The following is an 18336-nucleotide window of genomic DNA, read 5'->3' as shown; positions in this document are numbered from 1 at the left end:
CCCAAAATAAACCCCCAGAAAGCAGGGTGATGTAAGGGCTAAGCACCCTGGTTTTGGAGTTGGGGAGAAGTGGGCTCAGATCCTAGTTCCCCTGATTACTGTGCATGACCTTGAGCAACTTCCAAGTCTGTTTAACCAAAAATGTTCTGATTTTCACTTTCTCCACCTGTAAAATAGGAACAATCCTACACTCAAAGTACTGTAAGACTCCAAGGAGGTCGGACGTGGAGAGAACTTAGCAGGTAGTAAAAAAGAATTCAGTCAGTGTCACAGGACAACATGGACCAATTCTCCCCTGGTGACCCAGTGCCCACAAGCCCCTTTCCTCAGGGAATGCATCATTTCTTGCCACGACCTTCTGGAGGCATCCACAGAGGAGCCTTAAGGACTACAAGATCGCAGTGCCCCATCACTGCTTGCCCCCCATGAGGCTGGCGTATGTGAGCACTCTCCCTCCTGGCACCCCCTTCCCTAGGGAAAGCAGCCAGCATAGTGAGGGGCCCTTTTTTACAGGGCTCAGTAAATGGTTACTACTCATAAAAGAGTTTATGTGGCTTAACCCTTAGTGAGTCACAGTTCACTCGAGCTCACCCAGCCTTGTGAGAAAAGAAGGTCAGTGTTTCTAGCCCAGCCTGCCATCGCAGGGACAGTGCCCTCAGGGTGGGCACAGAAGGCCCAGGCTCACACAGCTGAAGGCCCTTCACCAGCCCTATGCCCCTCTGGGGCCCAGTCCTTCAGGTGTAAAATGAGGACATCTGCCCCCCAACAGCCTCAGAGGACTGCTGTGGAGATCAAATGAGATAATGGATAATAAATGTGCCTTGAGAATTTTTTTATAAAGAGCATTATTACAACTAACTCACCACACTCCCCTATACTAATATAGAACTTCTATGGTACCTAGTGATTACTTTATGGGGTATGAAAAGTAATCTTTTTAATTTAAAAGTAGGGGGATTATTTACTACCCTTCTTTAAGCTTCCTACTTTACCTTCAGCGTAGCTTTTATTATTTCCTACAAAAAGGGGGGAGGGACACAAAGAAGAGCAAAGCATCAAAGATATGAAGGAGAGACTTGGAATCTTTGAAGCCTGGCTTAGAATTCAGGCTGCCTCTCTGAGCCATGTGCCCTCGAGTATGCTAACTTTTCTGAGCCTCAATTTCTTCCCTGGTTTAAGATGGGGAGTCATGAGAAACGTAGATGTCCTCTAGGCCTGAGGACAGCTTTGAAGGATAAATAGTCTAATGGGTTTAAAGGTGCCTAATCGGGCACCAGCACACATGCCCTCAATAAAAATCAGTTTCCTTTCCTTTCTTTAAACATCAGTATTTCTCTAACACACTTTACTTTTTCCAGGGCTGAAGAAGTGAATTCAGAGCCTAAGTAAGAAAGATTTCTGCTCTTTGAGTCGAAAGCAAGCTTGAAAAAGGACTCACCCCTCCTCATCTCCAGCTCAAAGGGGAGTTTGGGGGGGGGGGCCTCAGCCACCTGCACTAGGTGAAAAGCAGCAATTCTGAACCTCTGCATGACAGATGTTTGGGGCTGTGTGGTTCTTTGTTGCAGGGTCATCCTGTGCATTGCAGGATGTTTAGCTACATCCCTGGCCTCTAGCCATTAGATTCCAGCAGCATCTCCACAGACACACACACACACACACACACACACACACAAATGTCCCCTGAAGCTAAATCACCCCCGGTTGAGAACGCTGGTTAAAGGCAGAGGCCATGGAAGTGACAGCTCTGACTTTGATCTTGCTAGGGTGGTGACCTTGGGCAGTGGGAACAGGCATGGCATTAGTACCTACCACTAGGCTTGCGAGAGAGTTAAATGAGATAAAGGACAGTAAGGCCCCAGGACAGTGCACGGTACAAACCAAGCTATTGCATCCTAGGCGGAGCTTTAAGAAAATGCATGGGTATCAGGGCCAGCTTTGTCTCTTCCCAGGTGGTATCCTGGGAATTCAGCATAAATTGTTGCTAGGGCTATCAAAAAATGCACACACACATGAACTGTAAGGTGTATTTCAAACCCCAAGACTGAAATGCAATGTAGATTATCCAGGGTTTTTCCCCCTCTGCATTCTCTTATCCCCGCTTCACGTGTAGGAAAAATGGGGGGAAGAGTATTTGACTCCAGACCCCCATTAATCATCCAGACTTTCACACTGACCGAGGCGTCACCCCCTATGCAAAAGTTTGTGAGACTGACACCCTTGGAGACTGACACCTGCAACTTATCGGAAGAGGAGGAGCCCAGTCGACTACAGTGCAGATGGGAACCTCGCCTCAGGCTTCCAGCCAGGGCCTACTGGACCTTAGGCAGCAGCTCCCCTGCAAATGACGGGCCACGAGGGTTTGGCCAATCCGAGACTCATTTTTGCTGTGCCGGAGTGGCCCCTGCCTGCGTCGTGGCGGGAGGGGTAGGTCACTCCCTGCTCCCCACTTTGTTAATGGGCAGTTTCAGATTAAACACAAATGCCCACACAGCCCTAAATTGTCAAGGATTTGGACAACTTCTGTGCCACTCACACCTGGAGACAACCCACCACCCAGTGCGCATGCCTCCTCTAGGGCTTCATCAAAGACAGATGCCCTTCTAGCCCCAGCTCGACCACCCCACCTGCTGTGCAGATTCAACCAGAGTGTCTGTAAAATCCTCAGCATGTTCTCTCTTACATGGCAAGTGCCCAGACATGTTAGCAGTCGTTATAAGGACTGCCCACAAGTCTCTCTCTAAACTGTGCTGGCTGGATTCGAGGACATTCCGGGAGCCAGGGTGGACTCTTCAGGGGCAGGACGTACAATGGTCTAATGGTCAGGCCGCCACACTTGAAATCCTGCCTGGCTTTGCCAAGTTACTTACTGAAGGGGCAAGTGTGGACAAGTAATTCAGCTTCTCTGGGCCTCAGTTTCCTCACTGATAAAATAGAGATGCTATGAAAAGGGTGTTGAAAGATAAAACGAGAGGATACCTGTAAACTGCACAGAGAAGTGTTTGACACATAGTAAGTACTTGTAAATGTTAGCTGGCTTTTATAAGAATACTTGTTATTTATTTTGCTGTTACTATTTTATCGAACCTCCAAGGAGGAAATTGAGGGCCAAGTTCATGTCAAGCAAGGCCTCTAACCTCCTCCGTCTACACAGTTCTCCCCAGTTTCAGCTGGCTGGCACAGTCGAGCCTAGAGCTGGATTTCCTGCCTCCCGTTCTGGGCTGCTGTGTGGGTGCATCATTAAGCTGAGCTATGAACAGCATCTCTGAGCCATTGCTCACTGAAGCCGTGCTGTGCCCCTGTGGGCACCATACCTGCTCGAGGGACTGAAAGCCATCCCTCCTGCTCCCATATCTCCCACAAGACACACTGTGACCGAGGTTGCCAGGAGCAGTGGGAGGGCACACCTCCACAGGCCTGGGTATCGCTCTGCGTTGCGCTCCCACACACCGTGGCTGGTTTGCAGGTGCAGTGGAGAGCCTCACGTCTAAAATGAGAGCTCCTGCCAGAGAGTGGCCAGAGAGTTGCTTTATCCTACAGGGTCCCTTAGCACGAGGAATGCTCAATTACTGCAAAGAATGGAGTCTAGGGTTTGAGTAAGAGAGACAAAAAAGCAAGGGGAAGGAGGCACCACTGGGACTCTGGCAGGGAGCTGGGGCCATGTACCCCGGAACCCAGGAGGCTATGCCCAGTCTCAGGACTCCTATCAAGACCAAGGACTGCTCAACGGGCCTCTCCTCTTAAATACTCAGAGAGAACCTCCCAGCAGAGACAAATACAGACCAGCTTGGGCTTGCTCAGCTGGAAGGAATGTCTTTTGCTCCATGGTGGGATTATTATGACCCATGCCTGAATGCTGTAAATAATAATAATAATAATAATAATAATAATAATAAATAACTATACTATAGTAGCTAGGGCTTATTGAACACTTAAAATGTGCCAGCTCTGTGCTAATAGTTTTAAATGCATTATCTCAGTCAAGACTCACAGTAACTCTATGAGGCTAATATTATGTCATTTCACAGATGGCCAATCTGAGGCTCAGAGAGGTTAGGTAACTTGTCCAAGGTAACACAGCTTAGTAAGAATTGGAGCTAGAAGAAAATTCAAACTCGGACTGTCTAGCAACAAACCCTGGGAACTTAACCACTTTCTGCTGAGAAGGTATTTGCCAAGGAAGAATGTTGCCCTCAATGGCCTCACGCCCACCCCCCTTCCATTCATGGTCCAGGCATTCTCCCTGTGCCATCTGGGGCCTCACACCTTTCCCAGGCTTCCCAGAGACTGTAAAATCTTGTGGCCCATTTAATCACGCAGGGACCCTGACTGAGATCCTCTTTCCTTTGTGCCAGAGCAGCCTGAAGCCATCTCTCTTTCTAATATAGCCAAGAGCTCCTTTCAGGATGAAAGAATAGAAAGTCGCCTTCACTTTGCCTCTTCTATAGTACACTTGGGTAGGAATGTTAGTGGTCCCAAAGCTGGGGCACTTTAATTCATGATATTCTTTTAGCCATGAAAACAGATTTATACATCTATACATAGGTACACACATACATACATATACACATACATGTATACATACATACATACAGGATGGGGCAAAAGTAGGTTTGCAGTTGTTCATATGGAAAATAATACAATAATTAATAAATAATAATATAAGATTAAGCTGTTTCACATACTCACAACTGTAAACCTACTTTTGCCCCACCCTGCACTTACAACTATAAATACTCTCTATGACTCAATAAAGTCATTGTATTTTATATTTTGGAAATAAGCTGGTCCATAATTATTCATGCTTTATCTGAATCAGACCTCAGGCCAAAGAGCACAGTGTGCTCCTCCTGCAAGGGGAAAGATAGACTGGGAGCACTAAGGGCCACAGAGCAGATTTTAGGCAGGGCTTGTGCCTGTGTTCTTTGTCCCCAGCCCCAAGGGACTGGAAGTCAAAGCCATGGTCCGCCGTCTTTCCAACTCCTTCATTCATTCAGCCGCACCATCCCCAAGCTGCCACGGAAGTGGCTGGTGGTGGGTATTTTTACTCCTCAAACCACAAGAGCAATTAGGCATTTTCAATAATTATTTTGGTGGTGCCAGTGACATCCAGGCCATTCTCAGTCCTTAATCAGTTACCAGCAGGTGAAGTTAAAGCATTTGCCTTAAGGATGTTGCAACAGCTTACCGACTTCCTGTTTCAGTATGACTGTCATTTCAAAAGAAATACACTCCCAAACAGGAGAGAAGAAAACACGTACATGTGAAGTCTCACTGAATGCAATACGGGCGAAATTCATGTTTTCCAAGTGAATCAAAATGTGAATCAAGGTTGGGGAATGTATTTGACCCTCTCGGGATGACATCACAGGTAATTTCACAACCCTGTAATGTGTTTTGAAGTAGACATTTCATGCTCCCAGGGGCAACATCTGAAGTATTATTCCTGGGCTTTCAAGCGTTTTCGTGAGCAGTGATGCAGTATTGGGAGGCCAAGTGTTGATCCATTATAGATACACTTTACTGACTGTAAGCCATTTGGAAATATACATATTATGCTGATCTTTATCATTCTTGGTGCCAGACTCAGACAAGACAAAGATACTGACAGCAGACAGGCACCAAAGTTGATTGAAAGACAAGATTACAGTACACGACCTGCAGGGCCTTTATCAATCCCATTCAGATATGACAAACTAAGAACAGGGCAAGCTTTGAATCTTAGGTCACAGAGCCTTCCAAGACCTCAACAGAAGCCAGGGCTCTCTCTTTTTACCAAAAGCCCACATCCACACCTGGTTTTGCAAGTATTTTGTGGGCCCCACGCTTTCCGAAGACCATCCATTGGCCCCTACAGATCTATGGACACCATGGATCTTTAAGAAATCTCTCTTGCCCGGCCAGGCATGGCTCAGCCGTTGAGCATCAACCTAGGCTCCAGGAGATCACGGTTCGATTCCCAGTCAGGGCACATGCCCGGGTTGCGGGCTCAATCCCCAGTCAGGGGCATGCAGAAGGCAGCCGATCAATGACGACTCTCTTATCATTGACATTTCTATTTCTCTCTCCCTCTCCCTTCCTCTCTCTGAAATCAATTAAGATATATATATAAAAGCAAAGAAGTCAACTCCAGTTACCAAACATCCTTAAAAAGAAATCTCTCTTGCACTCAGGTTGGATTGAAATTTAAAGAAGACTTTTTAGTGGAGTTGGGGTTGGGAGACATGGTTATTCCAACCTACAAGAGAAGGCCTGAAAGATTCTATTCTTGCTCTTTTACATGGCTTCGGTGTTGCCTTGTTCCCCTACAGGGACAGCAGGAAGGGCCCCACAGCCCCTCTCCTTCAGTAGCTGAAGTGGGAACCATGCATTCAGGAAGGTCACTCTGGACCTCTGTTTGGCAATGCAATGAAGAAATCATCAAATTTTCTACCACCCTGAACTTCAGCATCTGTCTTCCCACTAACCCCCTTTCTCTATGCTAAAACCAAATGGTCCTAAAGCAAGTATAACAAACGAAGACAAAAAAAAAAAAAAAAAACAGACCTCACTTCTTATTATAACCACAGGCCTTTGTAGGTCTTTGAAGGCAGAGGGACTGCAGCATCCATGATTACCCTTATGATGCTTTTTTTCTTCCCTAGCTGAAGAGGCCACACAGGTGTTTTTAGTTTGGCTATATACCACCTGTATCCTCATCATCCAAGGAGAGGTTAAACTTGAAGTTTCCTGGGATCCCACCCAAGATCTCTGGATCAGGATCTACATTTCTAAGAACCTCCCTTAACCAATCCTTAAGCACTCTCACAGGTAAGAACTTCTGATCATAGGTTCACCTACTTGCCTTCCCTCATTTCCCACAGTAAGACAACCAACTCCAGGGGATATCAATCTTGAAGGAAACATCCTTGAATGCCAGGAAATCTTTGAAAAGTCAGAGACAACACATTCAATCCGGAGAACTCAAGCTCCAATCTGTCTGTGCAGATTCTATAACGATGTTATTTGCCAACGTGAAATAAAGCAGTTCCTAAGGCTCGGTACCATCAAACTGGGGAATTCAACAACGCTCAGCTACTTATAGGTATGAGTCTCTGAACCCTCAACAAACAAACCCGCCTCAGAACACAGCCTTTGCAGAGGGATTTTATGATGGTTACTCCTACGAAGAGAATCTCGTGGCTGGCTGAGTCACCCCTTACCTGATCCCACCCCCACCTTAGCCCTTCAAAAGGTTACTTAACCAGCCTAGATTTTAGGCTTCATACCCAGGAAAATTGGTGTCTTAGCTCTTAACCTTCAGTGGAGAAAAATTATCATCAAAAAATTCTTTTCATGCTACTATAAATATTTATCAATTGCTATATATATATATATATATATACACACACACACACACACACATATATCTCGATATATCATGTCCACTAGATGCTGGGCACTATGCTGGGCGCTGGGGACAAATCACAGACACTGCCCTGACTGGTAGACTATTCAGCAAGGACACCACTTCCAAATAACAGTAGCTCTCTACAATGTCATCCAAGCTCAGTTCCCACTGGAGTGGAGCAAGAGCAGACAGAGACAGGCAACCTGCTCTGGCATTTGGAAATGACCAACCTTGAAAAGAACTTCAACTACGTTTAAAAGCAGGATGGATCTTCTTCTTTCTGGCAACCCCATGTCCTTGCCTTCACAGGAAACCCTTACGATGACATCAAGTTGGCAGGCAGGGTAATGCCCCTGAGTTTCACAAAGCAGCCTTGGCCAAAACCAATCTCCACTCGGGCAGAATAAAGCCATTGGCTGTCTGGATGGCTGAACGTCTGTCCCTGAGACAATGGTGTGTTTATGTGTAGGAGGGTTGTTAACATAAAACCCACCGTAAGCAGAGCTGTTAATTCAGTTGCTGGCAGGGGCTTCTGTTATCTTCTGAATGCCTCCTGGAGGGTTTAAGCCCTACCTTTTCATTTGAGTTGGCAGCAGAGGTATTTTTTTGCACCTGTTGCTCTGCTCCGATAACAACCAGTTAAGCATTGATTTGTTGGAAAATAAACAGAAAAAAGCAAAGAAAGGCATCTGCCCAAACAGCCTGAGCTGGTTTGACTGAGCACTCATGCCAATTTGTTTTTCCTATAAAAACCAAAAAAATACCAAAACCAATACACACACACACACAAACCCTGCATTTTCAGTTTGGATGCTACCCTCCCACTCCCTCAGAAATAAGAGGGAATCGAGTAGGCCAGCCAGAGCTGGTAGGGCCTAGAGGCCAGAAGACACTGTATTTTTCCATTGGCTAGCTCTGTGGCAGCCCTGAGGGGTGTCCAAGATCTGCAGAATGACATGGCCGGCCTCCAGCCAGGCCAGGTTAAGATCACGAATCAGATTAACAAGGGCAGAGAAGGGGTTGCTGGGACATGATCAAAACCAAACCACACTCTTCCAAACTGTTGACTTCCGATAGTCAATATGGTTCAGGGAGTAGGTGTGGTCTATGGGCTACCTCCTAAAACAGAGACTCAGAGTGCCTGAATCTCAGTCTGGCCTCTCCCACAGACCTCCTACATCCAGCCTTGGGCAAACAGAATAATTTAAAAACCCTTGTCCCCAGACCATAGCTTTTCCACGGGGGAAATGAGGCCACCCATACCTACCTCAAAGGCGAGCTGTGCAGAGTCACTCATGTCCCACCAAGTGACTTGAGGTGAAAAGGACCTAAGCTCAAGGTGTGATTTCTGCAGTAATCCAAGCATCACCACACTCTCATTTCTCATCACTTTGTCAATAGCACATGATGAGCTCAAGCCCAAAAGGGCCACAAAGAGCTAAACAAATCACTCAAATGGAGATCATGACAACACTAATTAAGCAATAGCATCATCACCCAGCCTCCAACACACACAAAACAGAAGCCTCTTAATATCTCGTTTTAAGCTTTGAGAAGAAAGCACAGGGCGTGGGCAATGCCCGATGCTCCCCTAGATGACTGCCTTCCCCCAGCTGTCTCTGAGCCGTTGGCCTTCATCACCACCAGACCACTGGCTTAATGGGGGGTCAGGGCAGTGGGGAAATGCCTCAGAAATGCCTGCTTCTCAAGGAGCATTAGGAACAGGGTGTTCCGACAGGAGAGGGATGTGGCTGGCTGAGCATTCCCAAGCATTCTTGTCATGAACAGGGCAGGGAGTGGAGTGCCTCAGAACCAAATTGGGCAGCCAGAAAAATAAAAGATTTAACAACACCCTCAGTTGATTGAAAAATAAATAAGACCAACTACACTGGAATGCAGAAAGGGTGGAGGGAGGTAAGAGTGGGGATTGGAGCCAAGGAGGGGTTGAGATGGACTGGGACAATGGATTTGACCATTTGGAGATTCAAGATTCTTCCCAAGAAAAGCCCATGATGCTCCAGCTAAGGAAAGGTTGACAGCCACCAATTTGGAATCTCACAGACTGCATAATTACAAAACAGCAACTTAAACCATGACAGTGATGATAGTTCATATTTATTAAGCATTCACAATGTGCTAGGAATTGAGCTAAGCTTGACATGAATGATCCCATTTAGTCCTTATAATAACTCTGGACAGTGGTACTAATATTATCCTCATTTTATAGATGAAGAGGCACAGAGAGTTTAAGCAGCTTACCCAAAGACACAGAGCTAGTAAATGAACTGGATTTATTATAATAAATATATTGGAGGGGGGAGTGCAGCATAGTTCTTTGTAGCTTTGAAAATGGATCCTTGTATTTCTAAAGAGGAGGAGGGAGATGTCTCTTAGTATTTCAAACTTTCATTTTGGCAATTGAGATTCCTTTAAGTACAGCTCCCATAATTTCTTCCCTAAATGTGAATAGGAGACATACCAGTCATCCTGGTGCCCCAGCATGAAGGTTCCCTTTGGCATACATCAGTGCAGATGCTACAAAAGCACTATTTCATGGCCACTCAAACCCATCCATCAAAACTTCAGTCTGGCTCCCTGTTGAAAGCCCCAGATTGACTCAGGGGTTAAGCTCGGCTGCCTGAATCCACCTCAGACTTATTAGCCGTGATAAAAGAGCAATTATTATTACTGAAAAGTTAAGGGGAAACTAGGGCTTCTTTGGAAAAGCACCTGATGTCTGAGCTGTCACACGTCCTGACAACAGACCTGCCATGTTGTGGACATCACACCAACGAGAGAAAGACTGCGGAGGTGTCTTCCTGGGAGCCTGAATTCCATCACTCCGACAAATAAACCCAGGAAATTTCTCACCCTCTTCCACCAAGTACATGATTCAAACCTTGGAACTATTTGTAAAAATTTAGCTGTAAACCACAGACAGAACCTCACAAGCCTTATTCCATTATTACCTTTGTAGCTTAGGAAGCAAATGATATCTGAATTTTTTACAAATTAGAAGATCTCCTATGTAGAAGAATTAGGGTTTTCTTTTTGTACCAATAATCATTAAATGACAGCAGGGGAGAAAGCTTGAGTTTCTTTTTAGTGCCTTCCTAAAAGAATGATAGACGTGGCGCACTGCGTCCCACTTTCCCTTCCAGAACACACTGCTCTGCCTCTCTGAGCTCACTGGTCTACGCACTAAGCCCTCTGGAAAATAAAAAATGCAAAGGGAATACAGTCAATAATGTTGTAATAACTATGTACGGTGTCAGGTGGGTACTAGACTTATTGGGGGCATTACTTTATAAGGTATATAAACGTCTGACCACTATGTTGTACACCTGAAACTAATATACTATTGTATGCCAACTGTAATTGAAAATTTTTAATTATTTTTAAAACTGAGAAAAAAATATCTGCAAGGCAAGCAACTCCTTACCAGAAAGGTTTTCCAAGGAATCAAATTCCTTCCAGCTATTCTCCCATTCCTCTAGTTGGTTCAGAGGAAATCTCTGGAGCTCTAACAAAATTAGAAAGCTCACCAGCTCAGAAACAACAGCATCCTGCTGGCCAGGCCTCAGCTCTCCCCCAGAGCCCAGCCAGATGGGGAAGATAAGAGGGGGCAGGGGGCTGGCTCTCCACCCGAGCGGCCAGCGGCCCGGCATCGGGAGTCATCATGTTCGAACCATTTCAGCACATCCAGAGGCAGGCCCAGCTACGCAATTTGCAGGGCTCGGTGCAAACGAAAAATGCAGGGCCCCTTGTTCAAAATGTGTGAAGAATTTCAAGGCAGAAACAACAGAGCATGAACCCGAGCCCAGGCTCTTTCGAAGTGAGGGGCCCTATGTGACCGTACAGCCTGCACTCAGGACACTGGCCCTGTCTGGGGGCTGGGCCCCACTGTTGCCTTCACCCGCACCGGCCATCACCGCAGGGGACGGGGGGAGAATCTTCTCTGTCTTTGCGCCATGAGCAACTATCTGAAGTAGTTGGGAAAATGAAACAAAAGATGACACTGAACATGCATGTAAAGGCAGCTGGCTCACAGCAGGCCCTCAACAAATGTTAGCTAATATTACCATTATTATTATTGCTATTGCCATTACTTTCATTATGCCAACTCTAAAGCTACCCGTAAGCAGGAGCAATGGATCTCTGTTTGGACAGAGATCGTCCACTAGCTCATGCTGTTCAGACGTCTCTTCATTAGCTTTACGCGAGACAATGCTCTGAATTAGGAGTTCCCTTTTATTTACACCATGGACCCATACTGAAGCCCAATGAGACCTAGGTACTCCTCCTCAATATATTTTTAAATGACAAAATAAAATATATAAGATTAGAAAGTTTCTATTGAAGTACAATGACCAAAACACTTTTTAAAATAAATGCCTGATATAATAATATATGTACTTCTTTATTAAGGCATAAAATAAGATTGTCTAGTACAGGTCTAATAGCCTCCATGAAATATAGATAGTGGTGAGTGTCACTATTTTGAGACAATTTGAAACGAGTGTAATGGGCTAGGAACATGCCCGTAACTTCTCTAGGTGACAGTCACAGTTACAGCTAATGCTCTAATGCTACTGTGGAGTTTTGCTTACAATCATATTGAAAGAAAATGTTAAGTTTTAGTTAGGTTACTAAAAGTAAAAACAATTTTCTTCAAATCCAAGTTCACAAATTCCCTGAATTCTCTCCTTGGACAACAAGAGACCCTTGGATCCCAGATTAGGAACCCGTACTGTTTTATTAACAGCAAAAACTGCTTGTTCAACTCAAATAGCTTCTAGAAACCACTTCCATGTGGCCAGAAGCCTCATTTGAACGAATTACAGGAGGCAGACCCCATAGTGTCTTGGCATAAGTAGTAGGAATTTTTTTCAAAGCCTCTAGAACACCTAGGATAATGCCTTAGCTGCAGTGAGCAGTAGATACCTGGAAACACTCCTAAGAATTTTAGGGGTGGGCAATGTGAACTGCCTGGAGGGGGATCAGTTTCTTCTGGAGGCTCCTACAGGCCAGGCATCCAGACACAGGGATAGGAACGAGCTGTGTGCCTGCCCCAGATCTTCTCAGAACTCCCACGGGTTGTGGTTTGCAGCCAGCTCAAGACAAGGCTGTTTGGAGGTCCCATCTCCCTGCCAACCACCTTCCCCAGTGAAAACCTACAGCATTTCTTTCTCAAGATCGCAATGCAGAGTCAATGCTGATCGTTTCGAAGAACAAAATCCCAGAATTATTCATCTACTTGGATCCAACAGAGACTCACTGAAAACACTCATGTTGAGGATTTATCTTCAATTTCCACTCCATATATTACCAATTATTTACTCACAAGCATTTGTCTAGGTGCTTTCAAATTCTATGTGTAATTTATTCCTGACAACAGTCCTGTGCAAGTGTCATTAACCTCATTTTCCAGGTGAGGAAACTTAGATTCTAGGGCTCATATAACTCACTCAGAGTCATGCAGCTACCCACTGGCAGAGTCAAATTTGAACCCAGGTATCCTGAATCTAAACCTAATGTTCTTTGTACCCAGGCAACCAAAGCCCATAGCCTCCTGGCCCTTTAATACACAAACAAAGCCTGCCCTTCATCTTCATCCCTCAACCCATCACCTTCTGACCAGTGGAGTCACAATGTGATCTAAGTGCTTCTAATTTTACATGTGGACATAACTGAGGCTGAGGCTGAATTTGGGCCAAATCTAATGCCCACTGCAAAGGCCAAGTAAGTCTTGTCAGTAGTCGGCATGCAGACAAGGCTGAAGATAACCTCGCCTTTCAGACCTCACTTACCTGAACCACCAGAATATACCATTATCCCCACTGAGGGTATTATTTAAAGGGTTCCTAAGAGGGATCCCAAAATAATCTCTGAGACAGCCATATTCTCCAAGATCCATTGTCATATACAAAAAATAGGACACCTTCGTCATATCCTAAGAAAGACTATTCAGACTTTTGGAAGAAGTTTAAACATCAGGCTGATAAAGAGCTGGAGGGGTGACAGAAAGTTCTCAAATCCATAATTGGGCAAATGAGGGCCAGTCTCCAAGATTGTTTATTTTGTGTCTGTAAAACAGAGTGAGGGGAAGTGGCAGAACATGAAATTTTAAGTTCACCACAATCACAACAATATCACAGAAAGAGTGTATGTAGACAAGGTGATACAAAAGTAAAAATAAGTAGTTGCGTTAACATAGTGGGGTTAAGGAGGTGGTCATTAGTCTAATAATCAAAATATAATAGGCACTGGGGCTCCTTTTTATTTCAGCTTTGTTTTCCTCAGAACGCATGTTTTGAATGCACCCAAGCTGGTTGTGTTTTAAATAAATAGGCAGATACTTTTAAAAGCAATTAAGACGCTTCGGCAAAAGGAAGGAAAGGGGGTTCTGACGGTCAGGGTGTGGAAGAAGACTGGGGGGGAAAAAGATAATGTGAATCTGATGAACTGGAACCAGGGGCCCAGCCCTGTAAAAACAAGGGGCCCAGCCCTGTAAAACAAACTGGAGACAGTGTGGTTAGGTGCTAGTGAAATCAAATTTTAAAAGAGTATTTTTACAGGGTGTCTCTTTTAAAACAAGGCCAATTAAAACCCTGGGAGCCTCTTTAAATAGGCCACCCTGCTTGACCCTGTTGCAAAGTCTGGTTGCTCCAGACATAGGCTGAGGCCCTCTGAGAACACCAGAGTCTCCAGGTTGGCTACCCAGTGGCTCAGCTAGTCATGCGCCCCTTCTGCTCCCCGTAGGGTCTTCCTCTAGAAAAAACGAGTCCCTGTCCATCCCATAGATTCAATAATTCATGGACTGTCAGTCAAGCGAGCTGACTAGTGCCACACAAACTGAGTCAGCCCCATGAGTGTCTGAATGCTCACTTTTCAATAGACTGCTTTGGTGTTTTATAGAAGACGTCATTAGAGTGCCTACTCGTGTATACCAACTGCTCCCTGTGGTCACAAAACAGTCAGCTTCATCCACTTCTACACTCCCACCAACTTTGGGAACAGGAGACAAATTGATAAAGATGGGATGTTGTCATGGGAGCAGACTCGAACACCCCCAATAAAGGCTCCAGGTATCTGGTCTTAGTACCTCTACCAGCTATATCCCTTAGCCAAAATTCTGAAGACCCCAAGGAAGCCATCTAAGGCTCCTACTTACTGTCTATCCTGTCTCATCCTTAGGAGGGCATCTCCCACCCCATTCTCAGCTTTCACAGACTCCAGGTAAACCTGCTGACCTCCAGGCAGAGCTGGTTGTCCCCGGTCATCAGAATCTGAGGGTTGAAATGAATCTTAAAGCCAATCAGATTCAAATCCCTTTGTCCAGATGAGGAAACTAAATGCCAGAGAGGTGGGGTGTGTAGTTCTGAGCACGTAACTTTGCCGGAGCTAGAAAACCAGGTCTTCTTACTACCAGCCCTGGGCGCTGTCCTGCATATGGCCTTGTCCACATTGTGCTCAATCACTCAAAAGGGGAATCTGAAATTCTTCAGGGAAAATTCTTAAAGAAATATGTTTTTTCCCTTTCTGAAGTCTAATAAATTTTTTATCAAATAACTCTGAGGGATCCATAGAAATTTCTACTCCAGTACATCTCAGTTTCCTGACACCAATGTTATTCAGCTTGAATGTATGTCAAATTCTAATACTAGCGTCAGTCTCCCCACCACCCTGTTTGTTTCCTGCACAGTTTAATAGTCTGACCCTTTAAAACCCTGTCCAATTTAAATAAACAGAGTTGTTACGTGTTTCTAATAAAAGCACAATTGCCTGCTCCTTAGGAAAAATTATATTCTTTAAAATCTTAGTATTAAAAACTAAATCAGAAAACATTAAGTAGAGTTTATCTTTCCCATCTCTGCAGTTATTTAACAGATTTCAGAGAATCCTGGCAGGATATGGCTGCCATCCTGCCCATCCTCAGATGACAATCTCCACCGCAGCTTCGCCTTACCCACTCGGTCGGTTACCAGGTAATGAAACCAGGGTGAGAACACGTGGTCTCTAAAGACCAAGCCTGCAGCAGAGTCCATGCCTCTCGACCAGGGCCCCACCCACAACAGAAATGACTGTCACTTTAATTCTACCAGAAAGCCATCTTTACAAGGGAAATGGGCTGAAACACAGCAAAACGGTGTCACCAAAAAATCAGGTTCCAACTTTATATCTGGTTCCTTAAAACTGTGGCATCGCTTCTCTAGTGTGTTACCAGGCTCTCCCATGGCATTCTTGGTGCTCGCCCCACCCAGAGGTCTTTGAAAATCACATTTGTTTGAAAGGACTTAGAAATGACTCCATCTCGGAGCGGGGGGCGCAAACAACTTTTTAATGACCTGTATAAACCTCTGTCTGTCCTTGATGCTTTAACATTGAACAAGGTTCTTATGCTGGGCTTTTAAAAAAGCCAAATGGTCTAAAGAACACAACCCAGGGCTAAAATCCCCTAATTTGGAGGCGGGGTTGAGGAATACGAGGAGGAAACAAAGCATTACCAGATTCACAAAAGCTAAATTCTACTTTTTAGCAGGGAACTTTGGCCCAAAGCACTCACATTCTGACCTGAGACCTGATAGGAATTCCTTCTAGTTTCCAATTAGCTAATTGAATGCAGTTGAATAAATATTTTAACCTCTCAGTTTTCATTTTGTCTCAGTCTCTCAAGGTGTCAAAAAGATATTAAATGAGAATCTAGGTAGCCCAGCCAGGCGAGGCTCAGCGGTTGAGCACTGACCCAGGATCCTGGGCTGGGGGCTCGATCCCCAGTCCGGGGCGTGCAGGAGGCAGTTGATCAATGATGACTCTCTCATCACTGATGTTTCTCTCTCTCTCTCTTCCTCTCCGCCTTTCTCTCTCTGAAATCAATGAAGACATATTTTTTAAAAAATAAAAATAAATTAAAAAAAGAGGATCTGGGTAAAGTTGGTGAATTAATGGGAGCATTACATGGAATCATAAGTGTGAAGGAACAAGGTTTCCCAGAGGTCCAGAAAGGCTCAAGGCATTTCCATTTTGGGGAATTTACAATATATTTTTTTAAAAATAAATAATTATGTCAGAAAAGGGTTGTTTGAATTTAACAAACAGATGCTTATGAACACAAAAGAAAATATATAACTGAATTTGAGATCCTTTGCACACATGGCACCCAGATCGAAGGCATCACCCTGCCCACAACCACCCTGAGAAGGTCCTGTCTGTGCTGCCACCTTGAACAGTAACATGAGAACTTACAGCTCAGTGATTCCCTCAAAGTTACTTCCTTTTAAATGCCTTTGTAAAATACTTTGGAAACATGAAAAAGGATTGTCTCCATTATATTTATTTCTTCAAATGTGATTACAAACTTCCAAATGACCCTCATTTCACGTTTCATCATTGTTTTTAACATCCATCCACGTAAGCCATTAGCAATTGGCGTGGAAGCAACGTGATCCTACAGGACTTCAGATTAAAAAATTCAATTAATGAGTTATTTTATAGTCTCAGAATTCTAGGTCTCAAAAGGAGGACAAGTGGGGCCTTCTTCAAACTCTAAGTATAGCTATTAATGTCACACTTACAATCTCTTAACAGCCTTTTCTGATAGCATTGCTTATCCATGCAATTCATCCTAATAACACGACTTCATCTCTCCTATTGGAAATTGGCTCTTCCCTTGACCTCTGTGGAATTAGCACACAGACACTCATGATCCCCAACTACCTTTTTATACATGGAAAGGTTCTATCTGAACATATCCTCACATCCATATCTGCAGAATCAACTCCTGAATTAGACCTGCCATCAGAAAGTCCTCAGAGTCCAAACACTCCCTCTCTGCCTGCTCCTCAGGTAAATACCCAGCAGAGACACCTGTGCCCTTAGACTCACAGAATTTTGCGCTTCATCTTAAAAAGACACATCTCCCGCAGTACAGGGAGTACACTAAATCTTAGCAAAGACAGGTGTCGAAAATGTCACTTTCCCAGCTCGGTGTTGTTATTTACCAACAAGATTAATTCTCTCCTGTTCCCAGCTGCATGCACCCTGGGGCCAATATTTCTCCATGGTGTCCAAACAAAATCAAGAGTCCCTGACTTAGAAGGCATTTGGTGCTGCTGACTCACGTCTGCCCGTGTGGTCATAGCAGTCCATTATGGAACAAACAAAAGGTTATTTTGTCACTTTGCGATATGGTGAAACGCTTTGCCAAATTTTTTTTTCCTGGACAAAGTCATTTTTAGGTGTGCAGCTCTCCTCAATGCCCTTGCCTACTGGGGCTGCCTGACCACTTTTTCCAGTGTGAATGTGAACATCCTTGCTTATTTCCAACCATTTTCCAACACCAGAATATACTAAAAATGACTCTGCTTTTCCCTATAACTGAGTCACAAAAATTACCAACAGAAGACACCTCTATAAAGCTAGAGCATGAGCCCCAACAGCTATTGATCCAACCAGTTCTTCACCGAGCTAGCTGCCTATTTGGTTCAGAATTCAACCCAGGGAAATGGCTTTGTCACACAGATAGGGGGAATACAGGGCCTTTTAAATTCACAGTGACTGAAAGTCCAGACTCAGTGCAGGGGGTTCACAGATAACATCCAAAGCAGCCCAACTGCCCCCCAAAATACAATTCTATTGAGACCCAGTGAGGTAAGCACAGGCGAGGCGAGCTTCCTTCCTGCCTGCTGCCTCCCGGAGTCTACTTTAGTTTCATCTGACTCAAGGCAGGCTTCTCCTTCCACTCAGGTGGTTGAATTCCAGAGTCAAAAGAAGGTTTAAAAAGAAGGACTTACCTCATTTACTAAAGATTCTGGGTGGGAAATCCAATAGCTGTGGCTAATGGAGGGGAGGCAGCATGCAGCTCTCACACCAGCTCCGATGGCGATGGGGAACCAAGGGTGTTATCACGTCTGAGCCCGCATCAGAGTGAAGATAAATGCCTATGACAA

The sequence above is a fragment of the Miniopterus natalensis genome, chromosome 11 (genome assembly GCF_054644295.1).
Source record: "Miniopterus natalensis isolate mMinNat1 chromosome 11, mMinNat1.hap1, whole genome shotgun sequence".
In the NCBI taxonomy this organism is placed as follows: domain Eukaryota; kingdom Metazoa; phylum Chordata; class Mammalia; order Chiroptera; family Miniopteridae; genus Miniopterus; species Miniopterus natalensis.
The sequence above is the reverse complement of the archived record's forward strand: the minus strand, read 5'-3'. Positions refer to the sequence as shown.